This window comes from Podarcis filfolensis (genome assembly GCF_964270895.1).
Source record: "Podarcis filfolensis genome assembly, chromosome: 8".
NCBI classification, from domain to species: Eukaryota; Metazoa; Chordata; class Lepidosauria; order Squamata; family Lacertidae; genus Podarcis; species Podarcis filfolensis.
This window is the reverse complement of record NC_139611.1, coordinates 2,718,432-2,733,080: the sequence shown is the minus strand read 5'-3', so window position 1 is coordinate 2,733,080 and position 14,649 is coordinate 2,718,432. Positions and strand designations below refer to the sequence as shown.

The following is a 14,649-nucleotide window of genomic DNA, read 5'->3' as shown; positions in this document are numbered from 1 at the left end:
AGGTCTACCCACATTTGAAATATAATAAAGCTGTGGCCAATTTAATCCCATAGCACGTTGTCTTGAGTCGTTATTCCACATGACGGGGGGGGGGCACTCGGGATCTGGGGACTCCGCCTGTCCACGCAATGCCTTTTTTTGTTTCTGCTGCCTGCTGTACAGCAGAGGTTGTTGCAAAGCTGTTGCAGGAGGCCACCTAGTTCAGAGGCATCATCAGCCCCATCAATGATCTACTTTTACCTAATTTCCCCCAAACTATTGTTGTTGGGGACAGTGCAGATGCATTATTATAATCATTATCAGAATTTAAATCGTCTCGATATTTCCCCTGAATCTTCCAAGTCTCTCCCGCCCCTTTTGTGGGGAGGGGGGTTCCCAGTGTGGAGGCATCATCGTTGTTATAAACTTTTTCCAGATAATTCACAAGTTGGGAGGCCGTACAAAAGTATCAGCCACAGCAGCAGCATTGTCTTCATATTTCCCAACATAGTTCCCAATTTGGGGGGGGGAGGGGAGGGCATGTGTTTCAGAAGCATAGCACCACCTCTTCCTCCAGCAGGAATTGTTCCCAAGTTGTTTGGGGAGGGGAATCACAGTGCAAATCATATTTGTTTAAGTGAAGGAAGAGGGCTTCAAAGAACTATAAATCCACACCTGCACTTCCCTGGGAGGTAGCAAAACTGAATTCAATAGGACTTACTTTTGAGTAGACATAACGAGGAAGGGAGCCACAGATGGCTTTGTGATGGGCCATTTAGTCACTACATTAACTTTGCCTATTATTATTATTATTATTATTATTATTATTATTATTATTCCCCACCCATCTGGCTGGGTTGCCCCAGCTATTCTGGGCTGCTCCCAACACAAAAACAGAATAAAATGTCAAACATTAATAATAACCATCTGATCCAATGCAAAAAAGCCACAATAACTTTAAAATAAACAACGTATCCAATTAAGCAATATTTAATAATCCATTGCCTGGTGTGCTCTGGTCCAATGGGGTTACGAAGAGACGGACACGACTAAATAACAACAACAATAATCCATTAGAATCTAAAAGGCTGCTGATAGCTGAGATAGGCATGTCTATCACTATCATTTTTGTGCTCCATGCACACTTGCACACTTACTGTTAGGTGTTTGATTGTTCCTCTTCTGCTACTTAGGTGTTTTTTCTTCCCTTAATGTATGTTATAGCTGTGTTTGTTTAGCTGTGGAATGTTTGGGGGTTTATTTTTTAATTTTTTAATTTAATTAATTGCTTTGTTTAATATTATAATAGTAGGCTGACAAAGAATATAATAGTTTCATACAATCAGAGAGGTAGCTGATGTTTAGCTGGTTTGTTCTACTCGACTAATTAGAGTTATCGAGTTGCTGATACTATAAGCAGAATAACTAGGCTGGGAAAGAATAACATCAATTGCCATCAATGGAGGCTAATATGAGGCTTGGGATTGCTACCGTGGAGGGGCGGGGGAGGTATGGCGGTGGGGGCAGATGTTATAGGCAAAGGGGATCAAGGTATGGGTATGCTCATACCCCTTCCAATCTGCGCCCCATCCCGAGGGACGAGGGTAGGGTGAGCAAGGATTACTCACCTCCGTCACTGGTGCTGTACAATGCCAGGTCTATAGGCACAAAACCGCCACCCTGCGAGATTTCTTTACCTCGCAGGGGGTCGACCTGGCTTGTGTGACGGAGATCTGGGTGCGCGAAGGAGAAAATGTTACCTTATAAGAGATGGCGCCCCTGGGTTTCTCCATCCTCCACCAGTCGTGGACTGTGGGCCGGGGGGGAGGGGTGGCATTATTAATCCGGGAAGATTGTTCTTTCAGGGCTCTACTATCACCATCGATCCCCGGCATTGAATGTGTTGGCCTAGTGTGGGGCTCTGAGGTGAGCTTGGCTGTCTGGCTGGTGTACCGGCCACCTAGCGCACCAGCAGCCACCCTGTCAGGCCTACTGGAGGCGGTGGCCGGCTGGGCCTTGGAGTTCCCTAAGCTATTGGTATTGGGGGACTTCAACATCCATGCTGATGCCACTCCCTCCTCACAGGCTCTGGACCTGGTGTCTTCCATGGCGACACTAGGGCTCTCCCAGTTTGTTTCAGGCCCCACACATCAAACAGGCCACACGCTGGATTTGATCTTTGGCGTAGGTATAGATGTGATCATGTCTCCTTCAATGAAGGTGTCATGGTCTGATCACTACGCTCTGAAAGCCAGGATTGACTTTCCACCCCCACCCTGCTTAGGTGGCGAGCCGATTTGGGCTCGCCCGCAGAGGCTGATGGACCCTGATAGATTCTGCCAAGCCTTGCAGGACCTTGCTCCCCCTGGCGACTCATTGACTGAGCTTGTTGAGGGCTGGAATATCCAGCTCCTGGCAGCCATCGATGAGATCGCACCTAAGCGCCCTCTGCGACCCCGCAGAAACCAGGCTCCCTGGTTTACCGAGGAGCTTCGGAAAATGAAGCGGGACCTCAGACAGCTAAAGCGAGGATGGCGGGGTGCCTGTGACAGAGCCTCAAGAACATCTTATAGGGTTTTTATGAAAACCTACGAGATGGCAGTGAAGGCCGCTAAGAAGTCCTACTTCTCGGCCTCCATTGCCTCCGCTAGCTCTCGCCCGGCGCAATTATTTAGTATAATTAGGTCTTTAACGTCCCTTGAAGGACAGCCAAATTTAAATAACAATTTGACACACAGCTGTGAGGCATTTGCGAGCTTTTTTGCGGAGAAGGTCCTGTTGCTCCGCCATGACCTCCCTGCCAATTTGGATACAATAAAGGAACTGGAGGCCCCTCGACTGTCCAGTATTGGACCACTTTAACCAGATATCCCCAGCCGATGTGGACAGACTCCTCCAAGCTGGAAAGCCCACCACCTGTCCTCTTGACCCGTGCCCGTCTTGGCTGATTAGAGCGTGTCCAGACGAGGTGCGGGCCCCCCTAGGGGATATCATCAATTTGTCCCTTGGCACCGGGACATTCCCAGGGGAACTGAAGGAGGCAGTGGTGTGCCCGCTCTTAAAGAAAACATCATTAGATCCCTTAGATCTATCCAATTACCGCCCGGTTTCGAATCTTCCGTTCCTGGGTAAGGTGATTGAGAGAGCGGTTGCTGAACAGCTTGGTGGGTTTCTGGATGAAACATCGGCTCTGGATCCATTCCAGTCCGGCTTCTGTGCTGGTCATGGGGCCGAGACGGCTCTAGTCACCCTAACAGATGATCTCCGCAGGCAGCTGGATCAAGGCGGGTCAGGGCTGCTGATTCTTCTAGACCTGTCAGCAGCCTTCAACATGGTCGATCACAAACTTCTGGACCACCGCCTTGCCGACGTGGGAATCCAGGGCACAGTCCTTCAATGGCTGTGCTCGTTTCTCTCTGGTCGGGGACAGAGGGTGGCGCTTGGGGGGGAATTGTCATCGCGCCACTCCTTGGTGTGTGGAGTGCCTCAGGGTGTGATACTCTCCCCGATGCTTTTCAACATCTTTATGCGCCCCCTCGCCCAGCTTGTCTGGAGTTTTGGGCTGGGCTGCCACCAGTATGCTGATGACACCCAATATCTGTTGATGGATAGCCATCCTGACTCGGCCCCAGACACACTGACCAGATATCTGGAAGCTGTGGCTGGATGGTTACGTGGGAGCCGGTTGAAGTTAAATCCTTCGAAGACAGAGGTCCTGTGACTGGGACGGGACGATATGGGATTGGGGGGGCAACTCCCATCTCTTGCGGGAGCGCAATTAGTGCCAGCACCATCCGTTAAGAGTTTGGGTGTAATCTTCAACACCTCCCTTTCCATGGAGGCGCAGATTGCAGCTATAACAAAGGCGGCATTTTTTCATCTCCGCCAAGCTAAGCAGTTGGCTCCTTATCTCTCTCGCCCTGACCCAGCCACTGTGATCCACGCGACGGTCACCTCTAGACTAGATTATTGTAACTCGCTCTACATGGGGCTGCCCTTGAGACTGACCCAGAAACTCCAGCAGGTGCAGAATGACGCAGTGAGACTCCTTACAGGGTCCTCGCTGCAAGATCACATTCACCCGGTGCTATACCAGCTGCACTGGCTCCCGGTGGAGTACAGGATCAGGTTTAAGGTGCTGGTTTTAACCTTTAAAGCCCTATACGGCCTAGGACCCTCATACCTATGGGACCGCCTCTCCTGGTATGTCCCACAGAGAAACTTACGGTCTTCAAATAAAAACATCTTGAAGGTCCCAGGCCACAGAGAGGTTAGGCTGGCCTCAACTAGAGCCAGGGCTTTTTCGGCTGTGGCTCCAAGCTGGTGGAATGCACTGTCACAAGAGACTAGGGCCCTGCGGGACTTGACATCTTTCCGCAGGGCCTGCAAAACAGAGCTGTTCGACCAGGCCTTTGGCCAGGGCACAACCTGACATGACTTCCTCCTTTGGCAATCTTCGCGGAGCTCTGGCCCAATGATTGCCATTGGTTTGATTTCACTTAATATTATAATGAATGATTTTAGAGTGTTGTACTGTTTTATTGTTGTTAGCCGCCCTGAGCCCAGCTCTGGCTGGGGAGGGCGGGATATAAATAAAATTTATTATTATTATTATTATTATCATCATCATCATCATCACCACCATCATCATCATCATTATGATATGTACCAAATTCTGCAAGTAGTGATATCCAGCAAAGACAACAGATACACACCGAAATGCATATATGACTGATTTATTCAGATTCTCTTACATGGAAGGAATTTGGGTGGGATTTGTAAAGCTCAGGTACAGGGTTTGGAGGGTTCGTCCAGTTTATAGAACTCATATTTACATGTGTTTGGATTTACCACTGCTTTACATCCCTGAACATCAACAGTACCACCGTACCTAAAAAGAAGAAGAACAATGTGTAAACTAAGGCTTCCCTGAGCTTATGGAGATCTTGTAGAGGAGCGCTCCTTTCTCCTTCTCGCTTAGGACATGCCAAGAATGATTGGAACTGCCTTGCAGAAAAGCAGTTTTGCAAGATGTTTGCTCGATCCAGGGAAAACCAAGCCCTTGGAAAACATTTGCCCTGAGGCCAAATTCTCCTGGGGAATCCAAGCTGAATGTCTTGCACAATATGCCATTGCATGTTGCTGTACGATGATTCTTCCCCACCCCCCACTATGTTTGCGGTGGTTGAGGGCAGCACCCATGCACAAAAAAGGGTGTAGCAAAATGTTGGTGCAAAACCAAGAGGCCAGCCAGGAGGGAGACAGAAGGAGACAGGAAGGTGCAGGAAAGAGGAGGGGTCCTCTTCCATTGGGTGCATCGGGGTCCCTCCCCAGCACCAGCTCCTAGGTGGTCTCCGGATGAGAGGATCTGGGACTCAGGGAGATCCCAAAGTCCAAGCTTCCGCACAGCGAATGCCTGGTCTTCGGATGATTGGAAAGGCACTCTGGACATGCTCAGTGCTTGTTCCAAATCAAATTTCATGACTCTGCTTTCTATAAAGTCTATAAATATCTGAATTAATCAATCAATTCACTGTTTGGTTCAAGGAAATGTAGGCAACAATTTTATGCAACCTATCTTCAGATGTATAGATTAATTGGATCACCCATCTTCAGCTAATTCCGTCCCTGAATGTTTATTGAGCAGAAGATCTTCCAAAGAGAACGGGGCAAAATAATTTGAAAGAGATTAATAGACCCAGTGCCATTCTGGGTATTTGGCCTACCTGGAACAGCATCCCATTCCACTTTCACTACATGTGCATTCCATGCACTGTGCTGTATTCCACTTAGAGCCGAATGGATGCTTCCTGCCATCATATGGATCGGTACACTCAGTGGGCAGCACCGGCTGACCTAGGGAGAGAAATTTAACATTAGCCCCCAAACAGCTCATGCAGTAAGAAGCTGCTGCTCAGCACAATGCAGAGACTGTGCAAGAGAAGCACAGTGACTTATACTGCGGCCATGCAGTCTCCTGCTTGTGTCTGCAGACGGTGGTTCCAAGCTTAAAACAGGGTGGGAGTGAATGGGGCGCCCTGTGGATGGGGGAATCTGTCCGTTTCAATTTCTATCAGTTATTATTATTACTATTTATATACCATCCTCAGGGCAGTTCACAACCTAAAAATACAATGTAAGAAACACAAAATACACAATAAAAGTAAGAGCTTAAGCAGGGACTCATCAATGAGAAGATGAGACGGGAGCAGCGTTAGGTCATTTTAGACTCTGAGCAGCATCACAACATCCGGAGAAGTGTAGATTTTAAAGGTGCATTTTGGTCTGTGTTCTGGTTCTGCAAGAGCAGATTTGGTAGGTGTATGCTAAAAATGAATGGGGTACATTTCCCCTTCATCTCTAGTCAGGAACACATTTTTCAAACATTAAATAATTATTTGGCCATGAATAGATTACATATCAACATTATGTTGCTGTTTACTTACCATCTTTAATCTCTGCTTTGTGCTTGCTGAATGTGCAGAATCCCTGACACAAGGCAAGTGTCAGAGACAAGGCAGTCAGGCTCAAGAGGATTTTCTGCAAAACAGACACACACATACAGAAATCGTTCAACATGATGCTATCATATATTTATATGTAGAACCTCTCGTTCTGTTTAAAAATGTATGTGACTAAATTTTAGTCAGAGTAGAGCCACTGAAATTAATGTGCCAAAGTTAGTCTTGTCCATCAATTTCAATGGATCTACTCTGAGTATGATTCACACTGGATTCAACCCTAGGCCTTTGTAAAAATCCCTCTATATTAAGCTTCTACACTTGAGTAGCTGAGTTGGGTCATTTTATACTTAAGAGGGATTTTTAAGAGGGACAGTTCCAGAATTACAAAAGCCATCCCGGCTTTGGATTTGATCCCCAAATGTGAGCCTTAAAGCTATAGAGCAACCTTTCAGCAACCTTTTTCAGCCGTGGGCCGGTCCACCGTCCCTCAGACCTTGTGGTGGGCCGGACTATATTTTGGGGGGAAATATGAACGAATTACTATGCCCTACAAATAACCCAGAGATGCATTTTAAATAAAAGGACACATTCTACTCATGTAAAAACTCCTGGACTGTACGCGGGCCGGATTGAGAAGGCGATTGGGCTGCATCCTGCCCCGGGCCTTAGGTTGCCTACCCCTGCTATAAAGCACAGACTGTGCCTGGAAAGAGCAGAGGAAAAGTAAGGGTGGATAAGCCGTCAGATAAGCCTGGAGTCTGAGAAAGCCTCAGCAAGTGAGGTACTCAATCCTCATAATTCTGAATGCCTTTGCACACCCCCTCTCCACACACAAATCTCCCTTTCCACCATTTAAACCTAATCTAGATTAAAGAAAAAGTTGTGTACCAACCATCCCCAAAGCATTCCACTTACCATCTTGGTTTTTCAATGATTTGCTGGCAAACTCTTACTGGGGCGTGGAGGAAAGAGTTCTGGTGTCCCTCATGTAAGTCTTTTATACAAATGGGAAGGAGGAGTGGCAAAATGAGAGGGATGGAGGTCCTAACGGGCGAAGAAAATGCTTGCATCAGAAGGAAACATTTGCTTCTGATGACATAAATGTTTAAAAGAACAGCTGAGAGAGTTCTACGTCTTCCAGAGATATTCACTGATAAGTGCAGATCAGAACCAGAACTGGGAACAGGAAAATCACGTTAAATGTTATTAGACCAGGATAGTGTTGAGTTCTGCAAGAGATATGGCTCTAGATATTTGTCTCCAGGGCCTCACCTCAAGAAGGATACTGTCAAAAAAGGCCAGCAAATTGGCCAAGAAAATGCTTGCCAGGAAGAAAACATTGCAAGCAAAATGAACAAGGGGGTGGAGCAACTCCCCCAAGGAAAGATTGCAGCATTTGAGATTTCTTACCCTAGAGAAAAGGCAAGTAAGAGGTGACAGGATACAGGCACATGAAATTAGGAGAGGGTCATCTGCCAAAGTTGTGACATTTGCTCTGAGACAAGCTAAAGCCCATTTATCTGCAGGAAAAATTCCTCCCCGGCTGTGAGAAATATATTTAGGTTGTCTTTTCAGATTGCTTTCGCAAAATAAAACATGCTTTTTAAAATTAATTATGAAGGTCACAAGGCTAAAGGACTATAGCAGCTAGGGCATAGGTTGCTATTGCTATTTCAAAATAGCTGTGGCTAAACATTCTTTAGGGTGTTGTTTCTTTAGAAATTGTGAGGGTAGGGACTTTTTAGTAAGAAAAACAAGTTGTTGCATGTTTGTGAAGAAATTGGGTATCTTTAGCAACCTTATGGCCAGGGGCTTCTAGCAAGAAAAGAAGATCTTGCCATGCTTCAGTCATAAGGCATCTTTAGCAACCTTGCAGTCAGGGGCTTTTTAGCAAGAAGTGAGAGGCACCAAGGACCACGCAGGGAGGAAAACATGGCCAACCAGGGCCAGACTACGGCTGCGCTGAGGCAGAAAACGCCACTTCCCTGGAGCCCCAGGGAAGTGAATTCCTCAGCAATATTTTGGGAGATGTACGTGGGTAGCGCTGTGGTGTAAACCAGTGAGCCTTGGGCTTGCCAATCGGAAGGTCAGTGGTTCGAATCTCCATGACGGGGTGAGCTCCCATTGCTTGGTCCCTGCTCCTGCCCACCTAGCAGTTCGAAAGCACGTCAATGTGCAAGTAGATAAATAGGTATTGCTCCAGTGGGAAGGTAAACGGCGTTTCCATGCGCTGCTCTGGTTTCGCCAGAAGTGGCTTAGTTATGCTGGCCACATGACCCGGAAAAACTGTTTGTGGACAAACGTCAGCTCCCTCGGCCAGTAAAGCCAGAGTCGTTCGCCACTGGACTTAACTGTCAGGGGTCCTTTACCTTTTGACAAGTAGTATCAATTCCTCTCAGCGAGCTACACTTCCAGAGTAGTTTAACCATCAATCTCCCTTGCTGTTCTGGCTTCTGGGATAGCTGTGCAGCCTGCATTCGCTCCATAAGATGCACACACATTTCCTCTTACTTTTTAGGAGGGAAAAAGTGAGTCTTATAGAGCAAAAAATACAGTATTTGTTTTTATCCATGATAATAAATATTCAATAAAAGATAAGAGACACACACAGATAACGGAATTATTTAGATTCCCGTATGTGAAAGGACAGGGATGTGTGTTGAAAGCTTAGAAACATGCCTTGGAGGGGCCTTGGATTTTAACGTACTTATATTCCCATGTTTTTTAACCTAACTCCCCTTTGCATCCATCAGGACCTGCAGAATCACCGTATCTAAGAAGGAGCTGAACATGCAGGCCAGGCTTGATCTAAAGTCGCCAAGGTGTTTTTCTTCCACAGCCTTCATCTATCTTGGAAATGCTTTGCTGGATCCCGGGGAAACGAAGGTTTTGGAAATCATACCTGGGTTTGCCTGAGGCAAATTTGGTTGGGGAATCTCGGGCTGGGTGTGCACCAGACCCAGCTGTGCAAAAATGTGTTTCATTCTACACAACATTTCAAACACACACACTGCACGAAATGTGCTTGGCTGCACTTTAGAAGAAACCGGTCTTGATTAGGGATTGGGGGGGGGGGTTCACTTAAGTTCATACTGAAAGCCAAATTTATCAAATTTGCACTTTTCAAAATAATATGAGAACCAAAACAGAGGCATCTCTGGAAATTCAGTTATCCAAATTTTGTGATGCAGTTCACCAACTAACCATTGTTTACCAAAATACATGAAGTGGGTAAAAATGTGCTTAAAAATGAATATATTAGTGAAAATAGCATATACAAATGCTTTATATTAGGGAAATGTAGGCCTATGTTTCTGTCCAAGACAGAGTGATAGGAACTGGGGCGTAGTATGCTTTTTGTTTGTTTGTAAGGAAGCATTTGGGATGCAGATGGTGCTGTGGTCTAAACCACTGAGCCTCTCAGGAGGTCCGCAGTTCGAATCCCCGCGACGGGGTGAGCTCCCGTTGCTTGGTCCAAGCTCCTGCCAACCTAGCAGTTAGAAAGCACGTCAAACTGCAAGTAGATAAATAGGTACCGCTCCGGTGGGAAGGTAAACGGCGTTTCCGTGTGCTGCTCTGGTTCGCCAGAAGCGGCTTAGTCATGCTGGCCACATGACCCGGAAAAAGTGTCTGCGGACAAACGCTGGCTCCCTCAGCCTATAGAGTGAGATGAGCGCACAACCCCAGAGTCATCTGCGACTGGACTTAACTGTCAGGGGTCCTTTACCTTTTACCTTTTTAAAGGTAGCATTTGGATCAATACACAGAACATCATCAGAGCTATGCACACATTAAATTCTTAATGAGGACAGCCATTGCCATCTCCCTATGGAGGCTATGACTCTCCTTCCAGGCAGAGAGACAAAACGCTCTAGTGATACTTTTAGAGAGATGAATAAATACAACACTGTTTGGAGGCTTTTGCCTACCTGGGACAGCATTGCATCCCATGACTACTACATTTGCAACTCATGCATTTAGCTGTGTTCCATGAGGAGCCATGTGGGTGCATGCTCTGCTCATATCTATTGGGGCATAGAGTTCACCTATGGAGAGAAATTCAATCCATTTGCGTGGACAGGCGGAGTCCCCCCAACCCTAGGCGCGCCCCAAGCAGAATAAGGACTCAAGACAACGTGCTATGGGATTAAAATTGGCCAGAACTTTATTAAGTTTCAGGCATAGGAAGACCTTGGCTCAGGCACTGGGCACTTATCCTTCCCAGTCCCCAGCTGGGGAGCTGGAAGACATCAGGGTTATCCAGGATGTGTGGGGATTGGGCTGGCTCTGGAGAACATATGTTCCTGCCCCCTGTTTCGCCGCTCAGCGTATGGCCAGTGTCTCCCCTCAAGACCCCTTTAATGGGGAACCCTGGGATCACCGCTGCAAGGGGGGCATGGGTCACTGCTTCACGCACACACACCCCATTTAGGAAGAAAGACTAAAGGATTCCGCCCAACACCTGAAACCACCATAGTTGTGATGTTTTGCTACGGGAAAGGCAAAACCTGCCAATGCAGGAAAATTCCTTTTCGGCCCTTCAGCAGTGACCATGACATAGCAGCACCCGCGTACCTGCAAAAGAAGGCTCAACTAAGGGAGGGCAAGGTGGGAAAAGCTCTGGAGCCAACTGGCACTTCGCAGGTAAGATTCACCTTCTGTTGTGTGGGCAGGGTGGTCCCTCCCCTTACCTGGCCGATCCCCTGGCAACGCATCCCCAGGCGGGATTGGGTGATTGGCTGAGGTAGGCGGAGACCTCCAGGTATCCAGCCTGGGGAGGGTGAAGCCAGCCTGTACTACCGGAAGCTGCATTGGAATGGGGGGGGGCTGCATGTGACCACACAAAAGGCGCCCCCCCCATTTGATGTGGGGAGCGGTCATTATTCCACAGTTTAGTGCCCAAACCTGCAAAGTGTCAGTGAAAACCTGCTCATGAAGTCAGAAGTCAATCTGGGGGAAAGTACCCCCCCCCCCCAGAGTGGGAGAGGCAGTTGCTTTCAGGACCAGTTACACACACACACACACACACACACACACACACACACCCCACACACACCACACACACACATGGTTAAAGAGTGGGTAACATTAAGGAATACCAGGTTACTGGATTTGGAAGGATTTGACAGAAGATAAGGGTGGCATTCATATTTGTGGTTTGACAAAGTCAAAGTGCTTAAAGATGATGTTCTTAACCATTATATAAGGAGGAGCTGTGTTTTTAAATTAAGCCATAAGATTAAGCTGATTGCCATTTTAATGAACTGTGTCAGAAACAAAACCGGCTTCTTTATCTGCTTTTGTAATCAGGGAAACTGATGGGAGTTGCAGTCCAGTGACATCTCACTCAATGGCAGGGGCAGACTTTAGGAATATGGCGCCCTGAGCGAGGACAAAATTTGGCGCCCCAAAGATTCATTTGGCACCCTTCTGCCTCCCGCCTTCACATGCGGTGGATCTGCAGGAAGACCAAGGCCTTTTGGGACATGATACATAATTGGGGGGGGGGGGGAATGAACTGACCTTTCCCAAGAGGCCAGAATTCTTCCTGCTGGGGATGTTAGAAAGCAAAATAGCAAAGAAAGCCTCAGCTGTATTTATTTATGTATGGAACTACAGGGCAAGGATTCTCAAATCATCCTTCCCAGTCTGTGTTGGTTCTCGCAGTGATGTAGGATTCTGGAAGCTCAGGGTTCAAAATCACACGGGGATAGCCCCACATAAGGAGAAAAGGCTCCCCATTGCAAAGGAGCCCAGCCCCAATGCATGGAGAGCAATGGGGCCAGTTATAGGGGTTGCATTTGTAGGACCAGGGACAGCTAGACTGTCTCTACTGCTATGGGCATAGCCAGGGGGGTGCTGGGGGAGCAGCTGCTCCCCAAACTTAACTAACCAATTGCATCACAGATAACTCAGTTCTGCCCCCCCCCAACGAAAAGCCTGCCCTTTAATATAAATCCTGGCTAGGCCCCTGTCCACTGCACCCCTTGTATGGTGGGAATCGTGGAGGGATGGACATTGGCCCAAGTAGGGCTTGAAGAAAAAGGCAAGCTGGTCTTAAGCCAGGAATGGGAAGATCTGTGAGTCACAGTTCCCTCCTCCTTCAGCTCTCAGCTCTCCACATTCCCACATCAGTAGTTTGGTGTGAATTTCTCCTACACACACATACACATCTTTGTATTGGGGTGTCCCCTAATATAGATTTTCCCTAAGACAATGCATTTTTGTAATTTTTCCCAGTAATGCATGAATATGGTGCTTTCTCTTTCTCTCTCTTATCTCCCTTCCACACACACATACGGTGTGTCTTGACAATGAGCAAATGGGCAGAAACAAACATAAACAGATAGACCATGTGTCAATATTGGAAGCACTTTGTCTTCACAATTCTGAATGCCTTTTTAGCTCCTCTCACCTGAAACAAGTCTACCTTACGTAGGAGTGGCAGAAAAATGTGTTTCAATTTGCATTTACAGGCAAACCTACCCAGTTCACACTTTATGAAACAATACACAAACCAAAAGGTAGCCAATGGCTGAAATCTGCACTTCTCCAAATTTTGCTCCAAGTAGCTTGTACAAAACTGTCTATACTCAGGTAACTCATACTGGTTTGGGGGGACTTCAAAGTCCATGCTGATGCCGCCCCCTCCTTACGGGCTCTGGACCTGGTGTCTTCCATGGCAACATTAGGTCTCTCCCAGTTTGTTTTGGGTCCCACACATCAAGCAGACCACACGCTGGAACTGATCTTTGGCATGGGCATAGATGTGGTCATGTCCTCCCCTGTGGAAATGCCATGGTCTGATCACTACACTCTGAAAGCCAAGATTGACTTCCCGCCCCCATCCCGCTTGGGTGGCAAGTCTATTTGGGCTCACCCGCAAAAGCTGATGGGTCCTGATGGATTTCATCAGGCCTTGCAGGACCCTGCTCCCCCTGGCAGCTCACTAGATAAGCTTGTCGAGAACTGGAATAACCAGCTCCTGGCAGCCATCGATGAGATCGCACCTAAGCGCCCTCTGCGACCCTGCCAAAACCGGGCCCCCTGGTTTACCGAGGAGCTTTGGAAAATGAAGCGGGACCTCAGACGGCTAGAGCAAGTATGGCGCTGTGCTTGCAACGGAGCCCCAAGAACATCTTATAGGACGCCTTTGAAAGCCTATGAGATGGCAGTGAAAGCTGCAAAGAAGTTTTACTTCTCAGCTTCCATTGCATCCACTAGCTCTCACCTGGCACAACTTTTCAGAATAATTAGGTCTTTAACGACCACAGTGGGACAGCCAAATTTAAATATAAATTTGACCCATAGCTGTGAGGCATTTGCAAGCTTTTTTGCGGAGAAAGTCCTGCTGCTCCGCCGTGACCTCCCTGCCAATTTGGATACAGTAACAGAACTGGAGGCCCCTCGACTGTCCTCGGGTCCAGTATTGGACCATTTCGACCGGATATTCCCTGCCAATGTGGACAGATTCCTCCGAGCTGGAAGGCCCACCACTTGCCTCCTTGACCCGTGCCCGTCTTGGCTGATTAGAGCATGCCCAGACGAGGTGTGGGTTTCTCTGGGTGAGATCATCAACTTGTCCCTTGGCACGGGGACATTCCCAGGGGAGCAGTGGTCTTAAAGGAAACATCGTTAGATCCTTTAGATCTACCCACTTACCGTCCAGTTTCAAATTTTTCGTATCTGGGTAAGGTAATTGAGAGAGTGGTTGCTGAACAGCTTGGCAGGTTTTTGGATGAAACATCAGCTCTGGATCCATTCCAGTCTGGTTTTCACCCTAGTTACGGGACCGAGGCGGCTTTGGTCGCCCTAACAGATGATCTCCATAGACAGCTAGACCGAGGCAGGTCAGGACTGCTGATTCTTTTAGACTTGTTAGCAGTCTTTGACATGGTTGATCACAATCTTTTGGACCACTGCCTTGCCGACATGGGGATTCAGGGCACAGTCCGACAATGGCTGCGCTCCTTTATCTCAGGTCGGGGACAGAGGGTGGTGCTAGGGAAGGAGTTGTTGCCGTGGCACTCCTTGGTGTGTGGAGTCCCACAGGGCGCAATCCTTTCCCCAATGCTTTTCAATATCTTTATGCGCCCCCTTGCCCAGATTGTCTGGAGTTTTGGGCTGCGTTGTCATCAATATGCTGATGACACCCAGCTTTATCTGTTGATGGACGGCTGCCTTGACTTGGCTCCGGACACACTGA

General features: G+C 47.7%; 1 long non-coding RNA gene across 1 annotated transcript in view; it reads right to left on the bottom strand.

Annotated features, from left to right (window-relative positions):
* Positions 1–5,702: 5,702 nt before the first annotated feature.
* LOC310769919 overlaps positions 5,703–14,649 on the bottom strand; it is a 77,487-nt gene continuing 68,540 nt past the window's right edge. Inside the window, exon 3 of the long non-coding RNA XR_014551848.1 lies at positions 5,703–5,835. This is a non-coding gene — a long non-coding RNA (uncharacterized lncRNA). The remainder of the gene's footprint in view (positions 5,836–14,649) is intronic.